This window comes from Anarhichas minor, unplaced genomic scaffold, assembly GCF_050575085.1.
Source record: "Anarhichas minor isolate MPS153535 unplaced genomic scaffold, ASM5057508v1 ptg000024l, whole genome shotgun sequence".
In the NCBI taxonomy this organism is placed as follows: domain Eukaryota; kingdom Metazoa; phylum Chordata; class Actinopteri; order Perciformes; family Anarhichadidae; genus Anarhichas; species Anarhichas minor.
In genome coordinates this window covers 16,725,619-16,746,323 of record NW_027466470.1, presented here as the reverse complement: position 1 = coordinate 16,746,323, position 20,705 = coordinate 16,725,619, and the positions used below count along the sequence as shown (strand labels likewise).

The window sequence follows — 20,705 nt, the reverse complement described above, 5'->3', positions numbered from 1 at the left end:
AGTTTCACCACAGGAGTGAGACAAAACAGACTAAAGTCTAAACAGATGCTAGCTGCATGTCGACCACGCCCGGTGGACTGGGAGAAAAGAGAAAGATGTTACATGTCACCGCGATCAATGGCGGCCATTGTTTCCCCCCCGTCTGCCAGAGGTATAACACCTTTCCATGCACTTAAGCCGTGACCACTGCAGTGCGCTAAGGGAGCGCATGGGTATGGATTGCCTCGTGTCCCTGATGCGATCGGTGCTATTGATCGCACTAATGCTGGACTGCGGAGGAAGGCGAGAGTCTTGAGGAAGGGAAGGAGGGAGATGGGGAGAGAGAGGGAGAGAGAGTGCTGCAGGAATGCGTCCCCAGAGAGCCCGTCTTGGGCTGGGGCAGGGCTTCAGGAATGCTCCCCAGGAGATCCCAGTGAAGGCTAGGGCAGGGCTGGAAGAATGCTCCTCTAGAGAGTTGAGAGTGGAGGCTGGCTGGGGCAGGGCTAGAGGAATGTTCCCCCAGAGCACCCCTTTAACTCTGGAGCAGAAGTGGAGGGGCTCCGCGGGGGGAGAGCGCTCCCCCGTCTCCCCCCCCCCCCCCCCCCGGCTCCAGGATGGCTGCGGATCAGGTTTCCGTGTGGGGATCAGCATCCTGCCGACAGGGCTTTAGGCTGCCCTGGGGAGGAGACAGGAGGCTGGAAGCGCTGCTATTCCATAGGCCTTTCCAAAAACACTTCACAAGCGCTTTGTCTCACTGTATTGTCTGTGCAACCCTGTATTGTTACCGATCCTTCACGGAGAAAGAGAAACGGTGTCCACAGTTTGACTTTTGTTCTCAGTTGGCACAAGACGTGTTCATCTGCTGGAAATGAGATTGCGATGGTAGGCAAGGAACCGTGCCCTAAGACCTACTCGCCAAAGAAATACCTCACTCCTCAGCTCATTTCAACTTGTTTACCAGCTAGCCCACGCCGTAAATGAAAATAACACTTCCAGCTCAGAGTTTAATTCAAAGGAATTGCATTTTCACAAAAGCCTCTCACTGTCAGCTCTCCACTTCCATGTCTCTGAAGGTATTTGAATAGTCCAGTGCACACATGGGCTGGCAGCCTGGTGGCCATTCTTTCATTACGGGTCCAGCTCCCTTGAGCAACACCTTTTCTTGTGTCCTTCACTAGAGGAGGGGCATGGCTGCCCCCCCCCCCCCCCCACCCCTGAGAGATCTGTGCCCTGCTATTTTAACCCTCTGTGAGGTGACCTTTTTAATAAGTGTCTTTCGCTGTTTTCCTGCCGGCCACTGCGCGAGCAAACAGAGCATGTCTTCTGCTTCCCTCAGATAAAGGAATCAATCAGAGAGGGTGCAACAGAGAAAGAGAGGGAAATAACTGGGCCATATATGGATTTATGTTATGTAGATTTCCCCTTTCTTCTTCCCCGTAGACGCTGCAAAAATGCACTCAGCTTCAATAAAATACGTTTCAGATTTATGAGAAAAATACAAATGAAATATTAATACTCTGTGAAAAACAATAAGATCCCCCCCACAATGAAGAGGGTGGTAATATGATAGAAATTTTAGACAAATTTCTAATATGAAGTCTCTGTTTGCAACGGGGATCCAGACACATTTTTGAAACCCACTGATGTATGTTTTCCCCGTCTTCCATTCCCAACCACGACATGTTTGTTTTGAAGTGTTTGAATTCATTTGCATCAAGTCGTTGGGTCAGCAGCATGGAAACATTCAGTAATACCCTCGACTATGAACAGGCTCCTGGCAGTCCATGTTTTCTACTAACTGTTTCCAACAGGCTCCTATTGGTTGTACTGGGGTTTTCTTTTTTTCTTTTTTTCAACTAACTTTGCGTATTGATCCAACAGCTGCTTTGTGGCTGCCAAGAAAGAATGTGCCAAACTGAAAAGACTTTATTTGCTTCAAAAGGGCTCACATAAGAGGAAAGCGACACGAGCAAGACCTGATTAGCCGAACTCTGAGCCACTGCCGTTCATCAGAAATTCTGCTGTGTTTTTTTTTGCCGGGGCGTCTTGCGACATCCTGGTACAAAGAGCAGCACACTGATTACAAGGCTTTGAAAGGAGGAGAGGCGGTCAGGGGAGAATAGCTACTTCTGGCACAACGCAGCCACTGAAAAGAGACCTCATGCTAGAGTGAGCTCTCAGAATTGGGCTTGAATCTTTCCTGTGTGTATGTGTTTGTGTGTGTGGGGGGTGGCATACTCTGTGAGTGTCTATGGGAGAAAGAGGAATAGGTAAGGAGAGAAAGAGAGGCTGGGAAAGAAAGGGAGTATTAAAGTAGATGTTTGACTCCACGGCGTACCATCCCTGCGCGTTTCCTCTCGCTGTGCGACCGTGCCAGTAACGTTAACAGGAATGTCATTAGGAATTCAAAGCATATGCCCTCGTGAGGACGCCCTTGTTCTCTCTCCCCAGTGCGTCGCACCGCACACATTATGCACTGTATAAAGTATTTATTGGTCTTTGTCAGACGAGGGCTGCATTTTCTGCAGAAAAAAATCCCCAATCAAAATAAGGAAAGAGGAGCCTGCGTTTCTATTCGTGCCGTTGCGTGTTCATGGCAGAGATGGCGATGGCCAGCGCTGTTCATATTCACATCCCCCTCCATCCAAATAACGCTCTGTCTCTTTTGCTTGCTCAATCAGTCATCCGCTTAGGCGTGCAAACACACACACCGACACGTGTTATCGTGCGCACACACACACACGCACGCTCCTTCGCAGCACCTGCGTGCTTGCACTTTGCATTTTAGACGACACATAATTCATCGCCCGAGAGGGTAAACACATGCTGCGACTTCATCCAGCTGACCTCTTTCTTAAAGTAGGTAGCCACAATAGCAGGGGTGGCATGTGGACAAAACGGAGACAACCTCGTGTTCTCACCTAGAAGGACACACACCGGAAGAAAACAGCATATCAGCGACACTGTTGTTATTTCCCCCCTCCACTATGTAGCATCCCTTTTGAAACTACTGACTTCGGCAGAGTGACAAAGACGTGGCCGCGGAGCGGTTGTCTCGGTTTCTCTCGCTCTCTTCATCTCTCCCTGGCCCTGGCTCTGCCTGCTCTTTGTTCACTCTCCTCAGCCTGCAAATCTTTTTCAGCGGCACAAGCAGAAGAATGGCACATTAAATCTTAATAGGACTGCGTCTGGCCGTGTTGAATTGCAGAGCGTGTTAAGCCGGCGCTTTCCTCCCCCTTGGCACACGCTCGTGGAAGTGGAAAACAATTGAATAAAAGAAACCGCTCCCTCCCTCTGTAACACAAGTGACTTCGGCTGCCCTGCTGAAGCTATGAGACTGAACTGACTCCGGCTCACAAATGGCATAAGCCCTCGCTGAGAAACTGTAGCATAAATGGCATTAGTCCTTTTCTAAAATGCACAGCCACACACTGGAAAGGTAGACACAGGATTTACCTGGCCACCCACAATGTAGCTGTTGCATATTCCCTTCTGAGTTGGAAAATACCACCATAAAACTCTGCACTTATAGTCTAGTAGCCTGTTGGCTGAGACAAATGCAATGGGGTAGAAGAGGACAAAACTAGCCAGCAGAGACAAGTGAAATGGATTGAGACATGAGAAGGAAAGGGGGATGGGTAAAAGACAAAGAAGTGGAGAGACACACAGTCAAGGTAGGAGAGAGCCAATCTTTGCAGCAGCAGCCGTGATGTGAGTCCAGGCCTGCTTTGTAAGGCAGTCAGAGGTGGTAATTAGTCAGTGATGAGTTGACTGGTTGTGTGTCCAGTGCACGGCACTGCTGGGTGGGGCTGTGGGAGGTAGATAAGGCCAGCAGTGGGCTTATCTCTGAGAAGGACAGGCACCAGGCCTGCCAGGCAAATCCACCCACAGACCAGCCGCATTTTTATTAACAACATCATTAATGCCAGACAGGTTATGTGCAGTGGCTCAGAGGAGAGACGGCTAAAAGTAAAAAAAAAACAAAAAAAACAAATAGTCTCAATTCCTGCTTGGCCGGCCAGTCTAAAGTACATAGGCACCGGTTGACGTGTTTTGAAAGCAAGGAGCTTGTGGAGATGTTTACCAGGTAGGCAGCCAACGGAAGGGCACGGAGAGCGAGCTTGGATCTTACCTCTGGGTTTTGCTCACTCTCCTCCGGGTCCCCAGAATTCAAATGATTTTCTTTTTTTTTTCCTCTTTCAAACGTGGGACTGCTCACCAGAATAATGATGAAGCAGATACAGAGAAAAAAAAAAAATCCAAAACTTTACGGACATCCTAGGCTCGGTTTTCTGACAAATGCTTTGTGAAATGTCGCTTTTGTTTTTTTCTCTCTTCTCTGAATCGGCAAAGAAAAAATCTGGTATGCATGGTACAGTTTATTTGTACCTTTTTAAGTAATAAAACACAATGTTAAGCGTAAAAATGCAAATACCTTTTAAGGTGTGTTCTTTTTACACTGTTGTTAGCAGTAATCTGATTTCCTTTGATCAGATGGCACCCTAACAGGTGCCTGGCGTGCTACATGGCAAATGAGCATTCGCTCGCTCTGTATTGACTTTATAAACAGTCATGTGAATTGCCTATCGTGAACAAACACTTGGTTTGTAATCAACACTTTTCTCTTTATCTTTTCAACAGCATGTTTCCCTTCGATAGGTTACACCCGGAGTTGACAGGATGTAACATGGCTTTGAGACAGAGAAAAGTTCACCAATCGAGACGTACCTCATTCACAGACACCTTTTAAAGAAACATCTATGGGCTTTTAAAATCCCGTCAATACTCCCTAATGAAAAGGTCATAGGATTTAGCTTGTGTCTGCGTGGAAGTGTTCTGCACATTGATCCCCATAAGGCTTTTTCCCTTAGATGGCTCTTGCCAAACTCACCAGTAATGGGAGGAGAGGAAGGAGGGAGACGGAGGGCGGTGGAAAGAGTGACCAGTCCGACAGGTTTATGTCTCCCCGCAGGCTGAGCTCCATGGAGCGGGCCCGCAGGAAGGAGCGGAGCCAGCTGTGACGGCATCCTGCTAGCCTCTGTGGTTTAGGAACTTTGGGGCTACACTATCACCGACTCAACATTTCCCCCTTCTCCTCTACCCCTCCCAGGGGTTGTTTTTGTTGGCCAGGGGGTAGTGTTTGGGTGGGGGCTGCTCTAGGGCTCTTTGAAACAGCCACTCCTATGCTTCAGGATATGGCAAGTTCAGCCACCCACAAGGACGGGTATTCTCAAATATCATGTGAAGTAACACACTTGTTCCTTCGTGCTAATTGTCATTTTCGGACTGGAAGGTGGGTTCATAAATTGAGTTTTATGGGCAGGATGGGTGTCGTTTAAGGTCTCCAAGGCCACCAGCTGGACTATGCTTTGGCGGAGGGAACATTGTGTGTCGGTACAGAATGGAATGGTTTGACAGTAAAGCCACGCTGTCAGGTAATACAGAGATGTCCTCTTAATGTTAAGAGCAGTGGACAGTGGGGGGTCCAACGCCGCTGAGAATGTAAAGGTCATCTAATCTATTCCACCTCCAACCTGCCTGGCTCATCGATCATCCTGGAGGAGTCGATCGATTTGATCAGAGAGCCTCTCCGAAGAGATGGCCTCCCAACGAGTGGCTGGGATTCTGTGGAAGGCTGCAGAGTGTGCCAGCTTGGTACATGTCTCCGTGATAAACCAAGACATTAAAATCCCTAATTAAATAGTAACTCGCCACCTGCGGTAGCCATTCTCTAAATAAGCCGCTGATTTAAGACGGCAAAGAACATGCAACTGTTACTATTGCGTCATCGTGTTATCGGGCTCATTCTATATGCAACGCATGTACGCTGAAATCAGATCAACAAAAAAAAAAAGCAGCAGTGGTAAACAGAGTGGTAATCTGTATATTGGGACATTATGTGCCCCCAGTCAAAGCATGATGCATCTTTCTCATCATGAACTTGGTTTGTAGAACATACCCCACAAACAAAGTCAACAGACAAAACCATCGTGTGATTGGATTTTAATCCAATCGCATTATTATTCAGGCCTCCCATTGGCCATTCATTACTCTCACATGGAGCTTGTGTGGGTTGTTATCACCCAATCAGGCTCAAGACTGTATTCTGGAGAGCATGCTTTCGTTTGCATCCTTTAAACCCTGTGAGCCTTCCCTCTCTCCGGGCCCCGCCAACGGAATACCTAATTCCAAAGTAAACTGATTGCTCTCTCCAACAAGATTACGCTGTGATGATGTTAGCCAAATGAGACCGCTATTCGGATGCAACCGGGGCAGGCAAGGATGCTTACCGCAAGATGACTGATCAGCATGTTAAGAGAAACGAGGTTGGAGAAAAAAATAAAAATGAAAAAAAAACGAGGGATAGAAATCGAAAAAGTGTGAGAGAGTTGTGAGCGTGGGGGTAAGCAGAAATGTAATTTGCTTCTCACCTCAGGCGACTGGGCTCTGAGGCCAGTAAATATGCAAACAAGCTGAGCCTGGCCATCAATATGAAGACCCTAGATGATTACTAATCTCCACCACAGAAGTAGATTGAGGTCTGTTCAGCAGCGCCATGCAACATGAGGGGAAAAAAGAAGAAGACGGTTAGAGTCCAAACCACATCTCCATATTGGCCCCAATATTATGCGCAACTCAGAGTTAAGGGTATATCTGACCTTCAGTTTGAGATATACTAGGCCATCCACGATGCATACAAATCAGCACCACCACACCATTACAAACATAGGCGTCTTAAACCTAAGGATGCATTCATCTCAACTTCAGAATGTAAATAAAATTCAGAAACTACTGCCATAACTTCTCAGTAACTTTGAACCCCGTTCTCAAATCGCCCCGGCCTTTTCATCACGGAGAACTCCTTGTCTGATGTGAGCTCTTCGACGCGAGGCACAGTAGTTTACCAGCCCATTGTCATTCCCCATCCGTAATCCGGGATAAAAAAACCTATGGGACACGGACCGGGCTGGAGTCATTAGGTGTGTGCGTGGCTTACCCAGACAGCTAGATAAACCAGATGCCTCGGGATGGCCAGGGGTCATCTCTCAGTGAGAACAAGTTGTTGATGTCCTTGTTTCTCTCCACCTCTTCTTCGCCCGCACTCCCTCTCTCGCCCCTCTCCATCGTTCCTTCTCTCGCTTGCTTTCTTTCTTTCTTTCCTTCCGTCTGTCTCTCCCTTGATTGTTGTGCACAGTCATCTCAAACACAGAGGTCCGTGTTGGAGCTTAGCAGTTGAAGAACCTGTCAGCTAAATGGAAGGAGGAAAGACAGACAGGGGAGCTGTCTTTGGCCCTAGGTTGAATGCCTCAGGGTGTACTACGTGTGGAGGATAGTTAGTGCGGTACGACGCACCGCAGTCTGCAGGTGAATCCTCTCATTTTTCGGGAGACTTAATGCATTTAAATCATTACCTCTAGGGGGGAGTGTTATGACTTTCTGTTCCGGGAGGAACCTTGATATGAAATGCAGCAAAAGTTGTCTTTTTTTATTTCTAAATACAGCAGGAGGGCCATGTAAGAGGAATATATATTCTAAGAATGGCTTCGCAGTCCTAAACATAATTGACTATTCCTTGTATTTTAGAGTGTGTTTCCAGCATTGAGCTTTACCCTCTGCAGTGAGTGCACAAGGCTTGAGGATGTTTACCTGGCATGGTGCCTGTTGTAGCTGCCCTCCTGTTGAGGAAAAGCAGGTCAGGCTATAGCTTTGTGTTTGTTTGTTTGTTTGTGCATGTGAGCATTTTTTTGCCGGTGTGTGAGTTTGAGGATGTGTGTGTGTGTGTGTGTGTGTGTGTGTGTGTGTGTGTGAGAGGAGGAGGGGGAGATCATTAGGATGGAAAGGGTCAGAGAGCGCATCGCATTCAGCCAGGAATAAAAAAGCGAGATGTAAGCATTTATATTTCAGGAGCGGGTAGGATGGGTGGGTATGTGGGCGGTGTGTAACTGGACTTTCAATCCAACTGAACCATCCATCTGCTCAGCCATCAATCTCCCCCCTCCCCTCTCTCTCTATCCTACTGTTCATTTACCCATCCAGCCATTTATCCATCCTTACCTGTGGTCAAAGGGCCATGTCTCTTCGTGGCCCTGATAATCTGGACCAATTTCCTCTGCAATTTATTTCCCAGCCAACCACCCACCTGGTCAAGCAGCATCAGGCTTCTCAAGGTAGAGCCACTCATCCCAGCAAGCCCCTTCTCACCAATCACGTCCTGTTTTTTTTTTTTTTTCTCCTCAAGCCTCAGATCGTTTGTGTTTTTGAAGTTTCAATTCGGTACTGGAGTAATGTAACCTTTCCTCCTACCTATACTGTAAACTTTGACACTCTCGGCCGCCATTGTTTACGTCTAATGTCCTTACCCTTCTCCGTCTTTGTTTTCTATCATCACCTCCCATTTCTGTCCGTATAGCTCTCTCTGCTGCCTCCCCACTTTCTCTTTCTTTCTCCCTCCCTCCCTCCATCCTGTCATGGCTCCTCAGTATTCTGCTGCTGTCTTGTGTGGAGTGATTTTGCCCAGACACGTCTGGCTCTGGGTAAAGTGCGGTCCCCAGAGAGCGCGCTCCGCAGCCCCCAGGTCGCCGGCACCATGAATACATTATGATCCCCATTTCCATCCTGTTGCCACGGCAGCACTTTTTGAGCCGCAGGGCGATTAAGACGTGTGCTGTCGATACCCTGATAGGAGCAAAAGTTGGATCTGGAAGCTGGCCTTTGATCAGATTCCATCCTCCTGCCTGCTACTGGTGGCTTCGACACAGGAAGACGAAGGGGAGGTCTTTTGGGCTTCTTAGTTAGTTTGACAGGCTCACCTGCTGTACACAAGCATACCATACATCCTCAAGCGCCTTTTCCCCCCCACCTCTCTGCTTTATCTCCTTTCCTGCCTGAAACCATTTCCCTCCCTTATTCTCACTTCCGTTGCTCCTCCCCATCGCCGCAGTTCAGCTAAGGCAGCATTATACGCAGTCTCTCGCTGCTCTCTGATATTCTGCTTCCCTCACAAAGGAAGCAACTCCCTTACCTTTTATTGTTTCCTTTTTTTCTTTGGGGGATGATGTATAAAACATGGTGCCTCAGGTAGAGGATGTTGGGGAGGAAGCCATGTCCCCCTAAATGGCCAGCCGTGTGCATGCGCCTAACACTTCACTGAGCAATCTGTCAACATGTCAGCAACACATGTTTTGTAAAAAGCCTCTGGTGGGAGCCAGGGGAAAAAAGGCACTCCTGCCAGACCAGAGAGGAAATGCTTTTTTCTCCTCCATGCAGTGGATTTTCTATTGCTGGTGCTCGGTCCCACGGGCCCCCCACCACCACCCTCCCCTCCCCCACACATACACCCGTTGTCTGCACTTCAGAAATTTGAACTGGGGACCCTCGAGGGGGTTTACTGGGAGGGTGGGGGGGGAAGGCTGGGAGGGAGGGGCTCCCTCTTTTTTTCAGTGCGCATGAAATTGTGAAGGTATATTGTGGCAGGTCCCCGAGCGGTCTTTTCTAATACCTGAGTTTCTGGCGAAGCTGGAAATTACCAGCGGCTCCCCCGAGGGACGGCTTTATCCACACCAGGAAGGGGAGCAGAACTCAGTGGGGAGGTTACTTAATGCATGGCTGAAATAAAAGAATTTCTGAGACAGAGGCTGAAAAGCAAGCTTTTTTTTCTTTTTCAACTCCCCCATCCCTCACTCCCGCTCCCTCTCCCTCTCTCTTTTCCTCCCCAGTAGTATAGTTTACTACTCTCTGCCTTCTCTTGAAGGGTTCTAGTTTAATAAACTTTCAGAGGATCCTGCTGGTGTAGACAGCTAGACAAATACCCTTGTGTGTTCTCTTTTGTCGGAGATACAGCTTTTTGTTATGTTCTTGCAAATTTGATTTCTCCCTCTGTCTTTCGTTTTTCTCTGCCGCCCTCTGTCTCTCTCCCTTTCTGCATTTGTCTTCATCTCCCTCGTCCTCCTCTCCCTTTCTGTCTCCCTCTTCGACACACACACACACACACACACGCAGTCCAACTCTGTCTCTTGTGGTTGAGTTTATTGTTTGGTCTGTCTCTCCGTTCTCCCCCTCTGTGCTCCCTTTTGTTTTCTGTATGTTTTGTTGTATTGTGCAGAGAGGCAGAGATGCAGATAGAATGCAGACAGTTTGCCCTGGGTGAAGAGTGTGCACGAGCACCCTTGGTATCTATTTACCAAGACACATTCATCTATTCACACATGACCAAATGTATAAAACTCTACCGTCTTTTTTTTTAAGCACAGGGCGTTCATCATCAAAGGGATTTAATGCATAATGTTTTGAGGGCAATTTACTCATCCCAGTATGGCCTTATTTTCCACTCATTGTATGCAAGGATGCCCTTTTCCATAGTAATCAGCACCTGTATTTATGTCCATGGATCATTAATCTTGTCCATAACATCAAAAATAAAACATCAAAAAATCTCATCCCATGTATGAAACGCCTCTCTCTCTCTCTCTCTCTCTCTCTCTCTCTCTCTCTCTCTCTCTCTCTCTCTCTCTCTCTCTCTCTCGCTCTCTCGCTCTCTCGCTCTCTTCCTCTCGCTCTACTGTTGGTAAATAATTCAACCTTTTCCCTGTAACAAGTGCTGGCCTTAATAGGGAGCAGTACCTGCAGTTGGGATAAACAAGGCAGCCGGCCCCACCAGTGAAACAGAGGGATTTGAGCTCCATGAGGGCAGAGAAATAAGTTGTTTCCTTCTGAAAGTCAGAGTAGACTGGCTGACATTAATTAAACCCTATAGGATAAAGGTTATCTGAGGCCTAGCAAAGCAGAGTGCATGCGGTATGCTGTGTCTGCCGCATCCTAATCAAGACTTCTTCTTAAAGCGACATGTGTGGGCTCGGGCATGCGTAATATGTTGCGCCGTTATGTTCCTAAATGCGTCTAAGAGAATAAAAATACAGAAAAATACGAGGAACAATCTAGCTACCACCTCTGCTGCATTTCCAGCTTTCTACACATTTTTAAAAATAAAGACCGAGGCAACTTCCTAGAGAGTTCCATGTTCGGAAAACATTGTGTTGCCCACCTTGATCTGTTGTGGGAGGTGTGCCTCCTCGCTAGAGATCGTCCCATGGTGCACCTGTGACTGAGTCACCTGACCCGAGCATCAGCATGGCGCTCGGGTGCTGTGGCTCATGTTTTACAAATTACCCAGGGGGTCGTGCACCACCTCTGTGCCCATATTTCCTCCTTGCTGTAGGCATAGTGCGTGGGATTATATTCCCCAACTTCAACTCCTCCCTCAGACAATGAACAGCCGCAGAGACGACAGTCACCTCACTAACCCGAGAACGCGAAGGAAAATACAAATTAAGGCAGGGAGAAAGCACTGCTCTGACCTATTGGCCTCCTCTGTTTGTGATGGATATATGCTGGTTAAAGAAAAAAGCAGCACGGATCCAGGCGAGTCGGGCTCTTTGTGTTATGCGTGTGTCATCAGGACTCCAAACTATTTCTCTGCACTCTCTTCCTGACTCGTCAACTTATTTGCATGCCGAATGTAATTAAAGGTCACCTTATTGGTAATATTCTCTTAATATTTAAAATAGTCTATAGTTAGAGAGCCACTGGAGGCGACGCAGGTTTTATTACCACCCCACTGTATGGCCTTTCTATATCGGTGGTACAGTAACACAGGCCCTTTCACAGTAATAGTATAATAGTAATGGCTTCTCCTTTCATATACAGATAAAGGCTGGTGTCCTCTCGTCGACAAGCCCAGTGAAAAGTAATTAGCTGATATGGATGTTGCTGTCAGTGATAACTGATATTGGGGGACTATTACATTCACTCTCTGGAATGATGATCCTTGAAATGGGCTCATCACAGGGAGCTGCATATTCAGATAGATGCAAGATTACCGCATATAAGAAGGACAACTCCTTATTTCTGCAGGAGAGCTTTATGCGAAAGGTCGCAGTATCTACAAAAAGCACACAAAAAAACTGAATATTTAATATGCCGCAATCTCTTCTTTTTCTTATTAACGCATGACTCGCGTCTAATGTTTGATTTATTCACTGAAAAGTGCTCAATTCAATATTCGGAACATTGATATAGCAGCAAACAACTATTTGCTATTCGTGTGTGTTGTTATCTGGCGCTTCCTTGCTATGTTTACATAGCAAGGAAGCGCCATGCAGGCCTTTTAGTTCATGTCCGTGCACGTGAGCATGCCCCACTGGTTGTATGGTTATATGGCGGTTACAGCTGAGAACGTTGTCGTCGCGGAAGCAAAGTGCCCGCCCTCCGGTTCCCCCTCAGTTAAACACCGTTTGCGCTGTCGGCACTTTTGCCGTAGTTTGCATTGTTGGCGTTGCGAGCCAGCCGGCTCAGCGGTCGCCATTTTGCGAGCAGTTGAAAGGCAATCGAATCGTCCCCAATCTTGTACTGTATACAGCCCCTTTGATATCATACAAGCAGAGTCCAAATCTAAAGTCATACTGAGCCTCTGAGGTCTTTCCTCAAGTTAACTTGTATTGAATGGATGATAATTCACATGGGGGTGTTGGTTGGCAGCTCCTCTCCAGAGAGAGACGTAAATAGCCTCACAGGTGGTGGCGTGCAACTAAGTAAATGGTTACCGAGCCAAGGAGTGCTGGGCCTATGCAAGTAGGGAAAGGAATGGTACCCATTGGGGTGTTGGAGTGAGAGAAGGTATTTGAGGGTAAGATGAACCTAAATTATTTATTTTAGGGATTTTTCTACATTGACCCTGAAAGTTTTCCTCTAAGTACTTCAGCATCCAAAACAATCGGTGGGGGCGAAAGTTTTTCTTTGTAGCTGATAAATAGATAAACAGGAATAAATCAATGTGAAGTGATGAATGAATAAGTAAAATGCCCCGTAGTCATTTGTCTGGTTGTATTCAGGCCTCACATTCCAGCCCTGTTCTGCTAATGAAGATGACGGTGATGGCAACGGAGGAGCCGCCTCATCTGTTGAGGCGCGTGCACGTTTGTGTGCACGTGTCAGTGTGAGTGTGTGTGTTTTCACAATACTTAGTAGCTTTAAGATAATATGATGAGCTGCCTGGATACCAGCGGAAAACAATAGAAGGGGAAACAAAGCAAACCCCTAAATCTGTCTGCCATTTGTGCTCACATACTGTACACACATGTCATGAGTATTCTGGCACAGTTACTGGGCCAGGGAAGTGCTGGTCTGGGGCCTGGCCCATTCTCCAGAGACAAACCCCCCCTCCGCCTTCCCCCTTCCTGTGCAGTCTGTGGACACAGTCTGAGGCGACAAGGTTGCGCAACAGCTCGCAAAACCTCCACTTTACAAACGTGATCGTAAAAAAACACGGCCTGCCATTAGAAATCTGTTAAAGAAGAAAAAAATAATTAGGAGGACTGTGATAATTGTGTCAAGGGGGAAATAGATCAGAGGAAATGTGGGAAGCACCAGAAAATCTTGCCGTGGCTTTGTTACTTTGCTGTTGGTTCATTTCGACATTGATCCACCCTTCCATCTGTCATCCCTTTTTCTCGTGCTCCTTCTTCAACTCTCCATTTCTTTCTTTCCCCTTTTCTTGGATTCGAGAGCGGAGGAGCCTTCTGGCTTTAACGGAGAGGGGATGAAGATGTTTATTCATCTGGAGGGTATTAGAGCCATGATTAAGGAGAGGAGGGAGTAGTGAGGCTGATGCGACGTCTGCATCGCTCGTTCGTGGGCCGCCTGCGGGACTCGGGCCAACAAACCAGGAAAACAAGAAATGAAGAAGAATGGGGGAAAAAAACAACTTGTGGTGAAATTCGATTCTCTCGGGAAAGAACAGAAGTTTAAATTTTAGCCGTCTCGCTGGCTCTTTCATTCTCGGTCTCACTCCCTGTTCTCACAGCTAAGCTAATTATTAATGAATGCGGTTTCTGTTGAACCTTGGAGAGGTGTCAGCGCTGCAGCCACTGAGGGTTAAGAAATCTTGACATTTAAGACAGGGATGCATGAAAATACATCGTCTTGCTTGAGTTGATGCTTGTTTTTCTTCCCCTCCCGCTCTCCTCGCCAAGATGCGTGTTTTCTTCTCCCTCCTGGGCTGTCTCCAGTTGTTTTACCACTGACAAGCTGGGATGGCGTTGAGGAGATATCAAATGGAGCCACAGTGTATTAATCAGGGGAACCAAAGGTCGTGGATCAAGAGGCAGGGTCAGGCTTTTCTGATGAATGCTAAAGCTGGCACGTGCATCTCAGGTTTCTTGTCCATATGCATGTGATATTCGGCGTCCTCTGCAAGAAAACAAAGCTGGTGTTGATGTAAGACTTTTTTTTTATGGGCATTTGGCAGACTGAGTGCCCTTTTTTTTCCAAAAATATTCTCATGTACTGAAACGTAGATCCAAGTTTCTGAAGTTACTCCTCAAAAAGTGAAATAATTGTTAGCAGCATAGCTGAAGTTTTATGGGTCACTATGAGATGGTTTGATTAAAATGAATTAGACCCTATTTTCCGAATTCAGTGTGTGCTCTGCGTGGTTTTAAGTAATGGATAGCGCCTCTTGAAACTTGCAGAGCAAACCCTATTTTAATGAAGCAACCATACAGTAACTCAGCATATTTCTGTACGCACAACACATTTTTTCTTCTTCTCCAAGCTGATGACATAAATCATATTTTCCGTGGGTAACTAAGAGTGGGGGAAAATAAAAGAGCATCCAAGTAAACTCTTGCGCAGTGAGGAAATATTAATAGGGTCGTAGCACAGTGCAGCACAGTGCTGCAGCATCCCTCACACTGGCTGACTGACTGACTGGCTAGCTGACTGTCCACTGGGTCCTGCGCCTGGTCTGCCGCAGTGTTGAGGGAGCAACACACACACACACACACACACATATGCACAGAGAGGCTCCCCTGCTGATTGAAGCCCAGCCCAGCCCAGTCCCGCCTGGCCCAGCACTCCCTTAGAGCCAGTGCAGTGAGGCAGGCGGTGAAGGGGCATGCTGGGGGACAGATTGCCATCCTCCTTTCTCCCCCTGGGAGGCTCACTGTGGCTGCTGGTCCAGCCAAGACCTGGGGAACAGCCTCCTTCCTGTTTGTGCTTTAGCCTACCTGAAGTGGTCAACTGTCCTTCCTCTCCGCACCACCCGCAGCTCCGTTCCACAGGAGATGACACCACCGCTCTCCCACACACTGCTCCACCTACATCCGAAGCACATCCTCTGACCATCTTGCATTGCGTCATAGCTTTAGGTGTTATTGCTCGTTGCCAAAGCTTAGAACGGCTGCCTGTTTTAAATGTGTAAATACTGTTTAGCATACTGACCATTTAAGTTATTCCACTTCACCAAGATGTGCCACAGTGATAGTCAGTTAATATACATTTATTTGAAATGTAAAAACACAATATCAAGCATTACAGAGATAATAACATGCATGCTGTGAAGTGTATTGTTGTTCCAGTGTGAATCCCTTTTAATATTTCAAACACTTCAATTCAAGTCAAACTCAAATGAAACAAGACATCAACATTAGCCCTCAAGCCCACCCACTGCACTCTGAATAGGAACCTATTATCAACCCCAAAGTCACCTTTCTTGGATAATTGTGTTATTAAATGTCTCCCTTTTTCTTTTCTGTCTTTTTCTCTTTTGAAAAAAAGATTTGATTTTGAAAGCAGCAAAATGAAGCACTTTCGGCAAATTAATTTCTTGTTAACTGTTACTTTGCTCTGCCCTGGTTTAACATTTGTTTCTCTACAAAAGAAACGCAACACACAGCAAGCAGTGACAAACTTAATGATAAAAGACAACACTCTGCACAAGTTGAATGAATTAGCGTTTTTATGCTAAGCCTACGTCAAAATGAAATGTTGATAATCTATAAAGCAAGGAATCTCTGCTGTCTGTGGGCTATGTTTGCATAACTCGAGAATCGCTCATTAGATCTACTTCACACTTGGCGGGTGTATTTGCTGGGCACCCAAGGACCTGCAGTGTCAAATTTGGAGCAATTTGAACATGTTGAATCTGAATATACTTAATAAACAAACGAACAGTGCAATCTACTGCTCCATGCTCCAGTCCGGTAGGTGACGGTAATACACCTTTAAGTTGGTTTGTAAACCGCCAAATTAACTCTGAAGGAGAAGAAGAAGAAAAAATATTTGAATAAAATGGAAGATATGGGAGAATTTTGCCTTCAGGGCTGTCTGCCAAACCATGATCTTTTCCTTAACCTAACCAAGTAGGTGTGTTGCCTAAACCAAAGGAGCTTTCTGGCAGAAAACCCTGAAGGCAAACTTTTGTGCAGAAGAAAAAGAAGAAGTAGAAATTGTATTAGTTTTGCTGCTGTAAGCTGGAAACAGCCTGCTAACGCTACATGGATGCTAGATAACATCACAAGCAAACTTTTAATTTACCATCCTATCAGTATCACTGACGACCAAACAAAGCGCAGTGTCGAGGGTGAAGTTTGGCTTTATGGCGGATGGCAACTAGGTAGTGAAGTTGTTTGTATGAGCGGTTATTGAGAATGCAGGAAAAACATTTGGCTTGTTCCGTTCACGGGCATGTTGTGCACAGGCACTGCACTAGTATTTCTAAAGCAGTCAAATACTACTAACAGCATCTTTAAAGGTTATCTGGCATTCATGTTGTGCTCAAGCGTGCCGCTGACCTCCGTGACCTCAATGTTATAGTATGCAGTTATTCTGGAGGATAAGAAATATGTGACCCAGCAGTAAGTCTTCTCTGGCGTGCTTTCAGAGTTCAAACACTGCGGTTATGGATTGTTACTTAATGCAGATTTTCACAGGAAAAAAATTGAAGCGGAGCACAAACATCATCTGTCATTTCAGAGGCATTACCTCGGTTCGTCCATGTTGGTGGAGAGACATCGGTGTAGAAGGGACACATCTCTGCGATAAGTAATGGAATTCCACTTTTCACCGTGTCTCACTATCAAGGAAAGAAAGAAAAAGAAAAAAAAAGCCGATAGTAAAGGATGACTGGCCGCCCTACTTTTCCTCCTCTGGCCTTCCATTTGTCTAACTTTCCTGGGACGCCACTGGGGCGCTGTGATTTCTGGGACAGTGACCAAGTGCTCCTGTCTGAGCTGGGGGACGTGGGTAATGTGGACAAAGTAGTTGACAGTTTGCCGCTTCCCCATGGTTGAGAGACGGAGCCATGAGGGCCAGAATAATGGACGCCCAGACCACAGAGTCAGGACAGCGCTTGATGTTCCAGCTCTTTGTGTCAGGCCCTGTGTGAAAAAAAATCCCCATTGACTGCTGTCTTTTGGGGGCGGGTATGCATTTCTCCTCAGCGTGTGTGTGTGTGTGTGTGGAAGTTGCGTTGTGTACATAATGTTAGGCCAGAGCCACTACGGCACTGATGAAACCCCAGGAAGTGAAACCTCATTTCATCTAGTGTTTTTCCACCCTGTTCGGTAAAAGATAGCATCCTTGTTCGCTGCTCCTCACAGTCGTCTCACACAACCCCACCTTCTCATCCTGTAGCATAGTGGATTTGATTGATCTGTAGCAAGTGGGGGGGGGACCTGACATTTCTCAGTGATGTGTAAAAAAACATATTGTGTTTGCTAAGAAGGAAAAAAAGAGGAAAAGAGGGAGACAGGCCAAGCATACACACAGCACACACACGCATAGACAATACTATATCTGAGGTTGACTGTCTAATATTAAATAGCTGCACATTTTAAATACCTCTACTTGTGCGTATTTGTGTGTTGATCAGCTGCACGGGGCAAAAAGCCACGTCTAGCCACCTGGCACTTTCGTTGACAGCTACTGGGAATTCTCAGTGTTTCATTTTGACTGGATTTGATGTCTTAAAACAGGACTACTGTGAGTAAAGCCCGGCCCTGGGCCTCTTCCAACAGCTCTGTGTCCTCTGAGCTCTGGGTCCTGAGTCAACAGAGTGATTGTGTTCACCTGACTGGAATTAGCCCCCAAAAAAAAAATCGACCACCCGTCTCTCTCTGTCAGGAAGATTGGAGGCTTAGCTAATGTAAAAAAAAAAAAGATCTCTCACCACCTCCTCTATTAGATCTTAAGTGATTGTGTCACAGACAAGGCCGTACATGATAGTGTGTTGTTCAGACACACATTGCTATTTGGGCATCAGAACAGGAAAAGCGTCGAGATGACACATGCATTGTCTCGCGGGAGAGGCTCACTACTTTTCCCAGTAACTGTAAAAAAGATTCCCTCTCTGAATATGAAGTGGGGTCATGGTGTTACATCAGACAAGTTGTCAGCTTTTTGTTTATTCATTGAATCCCCAATCCCCAACGTGCCACAAATACACTCACACAAACACATCTCTTATGACAACCACTACGTACAGATCTCTGGTACAACACACGGGAAGATAAGGTTTGGCGGCTGAAAGCATGGCCATGCTTTGCTTCACTAGAATGGCTTTTGAACAAAGTCTGGCTTGCAATAGAAGTGGCAGATGAGTGATAGCGAAAAACACTTTTCTGATAAGATAAGGTCCTGGACCTGGATAAGAGTTTGGCTTCCTAAATAGGAGAGGTGTACTCTGTTGCTGTCAGGCAGTGATAAGCCATCTTGAACTGCTTCCAAGACCTTAGACACGAAGGTCCGGGCGCCAGCAGTAGGTTATTCCCAAACCATGGTCCCTGAAAGGTTTTAGGAGGGTGTACTGGATTAAAAAACAATAAAATCACAAATGCCTCTTTTATGTTTAAGAGTGGACTTGAGGCAAGACCTGCTAACAAATGTTAAATTCTCTGATAAAAAAAAGTAAGTAGATAAGTAATCGTGTAACCAAACTTTATTCACTGATGTTATTATTGTACTTAATGGATTACAAAGTGCTTCACAATACAGACAAAGACAGGGCGTCTCGGGACAGTCATCGTTATTTTCATCCAAGTGAAATAACTTCACAGAACATCTTAGGAATCTATAGTTTTACACCTAATCAGCTACTATGAAAATTCTGAAAATACATCAATGTGTAGCGCAGGCGGTTTTGGAAAGAAATCGCAACATTTCAAAACGACAAGACAGGTGTGTCTGGGTTTGAGAGGAGCAGAATGACTTTGCTGAGCACTGCTTATAGATTTGTAATGGTCTTTTCTGTCAAAATGATTTGAACAGATTGAGGATTTTCTCCACCAAATGTAAAACCAAACATCCGAACTTCAGCCCTAATACATTTTTTTTTCAAGGACCCCCTTGAAAATGAGATTCAAAATCTCATCCTTATCCTGGCTAAATAAAGGTTAAATAAATAAAAACATCTAACATGATAATTAATTATACGTTTTTTTGTCTGTCTCTTTCATTCCTGGCATAAATACATAATAGGCGTTAGGCTTTTCTCTAATTCCATTACCAAACTCACATATATTTTTGTATGCAAAGAATTTAATTGGAATCATTCTTTTCAAATTAATCATATTATTTAGCATTTAAAATTTAGAGACAGTATTTTCCGCCATATGTATTATAGTCCAAAGGGAAACAATGTCATCAGGAAAATTAATGACTTACTCTCCTAAAAATATATTCATATATCTTGCTAATTCTCAAATACAATTGCATAAATCAAAACATTCTTCGGGGGTTTTGAAAGCTGTGCCGCCGTGTACAGCAATGGCCTGTTCCCAGCATTAACGATCTTATTTGAACAGGAGTATTTACTCTGTGAAACGGTGCTATAAATGAACATAGAGGAAGTGGTGCACAAAGAGTAGTTCAGACTGGCTGAGAGGAAACTGAGACCTGCGTGTGAAGGGGGGATTTTTAGTGGTTACATTTGCAAAAAAAAAGAAACACTCATTTGTATAGAGCTGTTTATTTACTGTATCATTCCTTGATACATTGAACTTGTCAGGCAACACTTTTTTATTTTATTCTTAAAAAGTTTTCGTCTACTGCAGCTTGAGGCTGGATTTATATCTTACTCGTAAATATGGCTATGGCACATTTTTTTGCCATCCCCTATAGGAGCTCTCCAAATGAGGTTGTTTTGTTCCATATAGGAGGCATTTAAAAAGAGCAAGAGGGAGGGGGGTAGGGACAGAACTCCCAGAGAGGGACAGGCCTTAAGATGGAGGTCTTCCTCCCAGGACGTGACAGGCTGTTGGCTGGAGGATGCTCAGGAAGGCCTTGGCAGACCAACAAAGACAGCCCTTCAGCTGCAGGGTGTAGTTTTTCAGGCCCCAGCATCCCCTTTGGCAGCAGCACAGAGAGTGCTGGCGTGCACAGGCCCCCGGCCCGAGAGACAGGGAAGTAAGGCCCGCTCTTTTATTTACTCAGGCTGCTGCTGAGGCCTGGGCATTTCTTGTCTGGGTGAAGAAGGGGGAAAAAAACAAGTCTCTCTCTCTCTGTTTCCTCTTGGGGTCTCCTGAGGAAGATTGCTCTTTCATCTACAGTTGTTCACACACTTGTTTCGGCCATTGCGCTTGTATCTGTGTATTCTATGTGTACATGTATGTCTGCACATAGTATGCTACTGTGAGTGAGTGTGCAGTGTGTGCACCCTTGCTTTCTGTGTGTATGTCACTGAGTGTGTGTGTGTGAGAAAGTGTAAAACTATAGTAAGTCTCACTATGAAGGTCATTTGTACTCAAAATGTACAGTTTCAGCTTTGAATGCTCTAAAGTAGATTTTAGAGCATTTTGATGGCCGTAACAGTAGGACAAAAAGATTAACACTCATAATCATAATTTCTGTTTATTTTGAATATTTTATATCAAGTTGCTGGTGGACAAAATATG

The 20,705-nt window shown here is 45.8% G+C and overlaps 1 protein-coding gene and 1 long non-coding RNA gene across 18 annotated transcripts in view; both read left to right on the top strand.

Annotated features, from left to right (window-relative positions):
• znf521 (zinc finger protein 521) overlaps positions 1-20,705 on the top strand; it is an 89,997-nt gene that overhangs the window by 17,278 nt on the left and 52,014 nt on the right. The gene's annotated exons all lie outside the window — the stretch shown is intronic.
• On the top strand, positions 733-19,244 carry LOC142956266 (uncharacterized). Its single transcript, XR_012956012.1, has 2 exons — positions 733-4,066; positions 4,621-19,244. It is a non-coding gene; the product is annotated as an uncharacterized LOC142956266 (long non-coding RNA).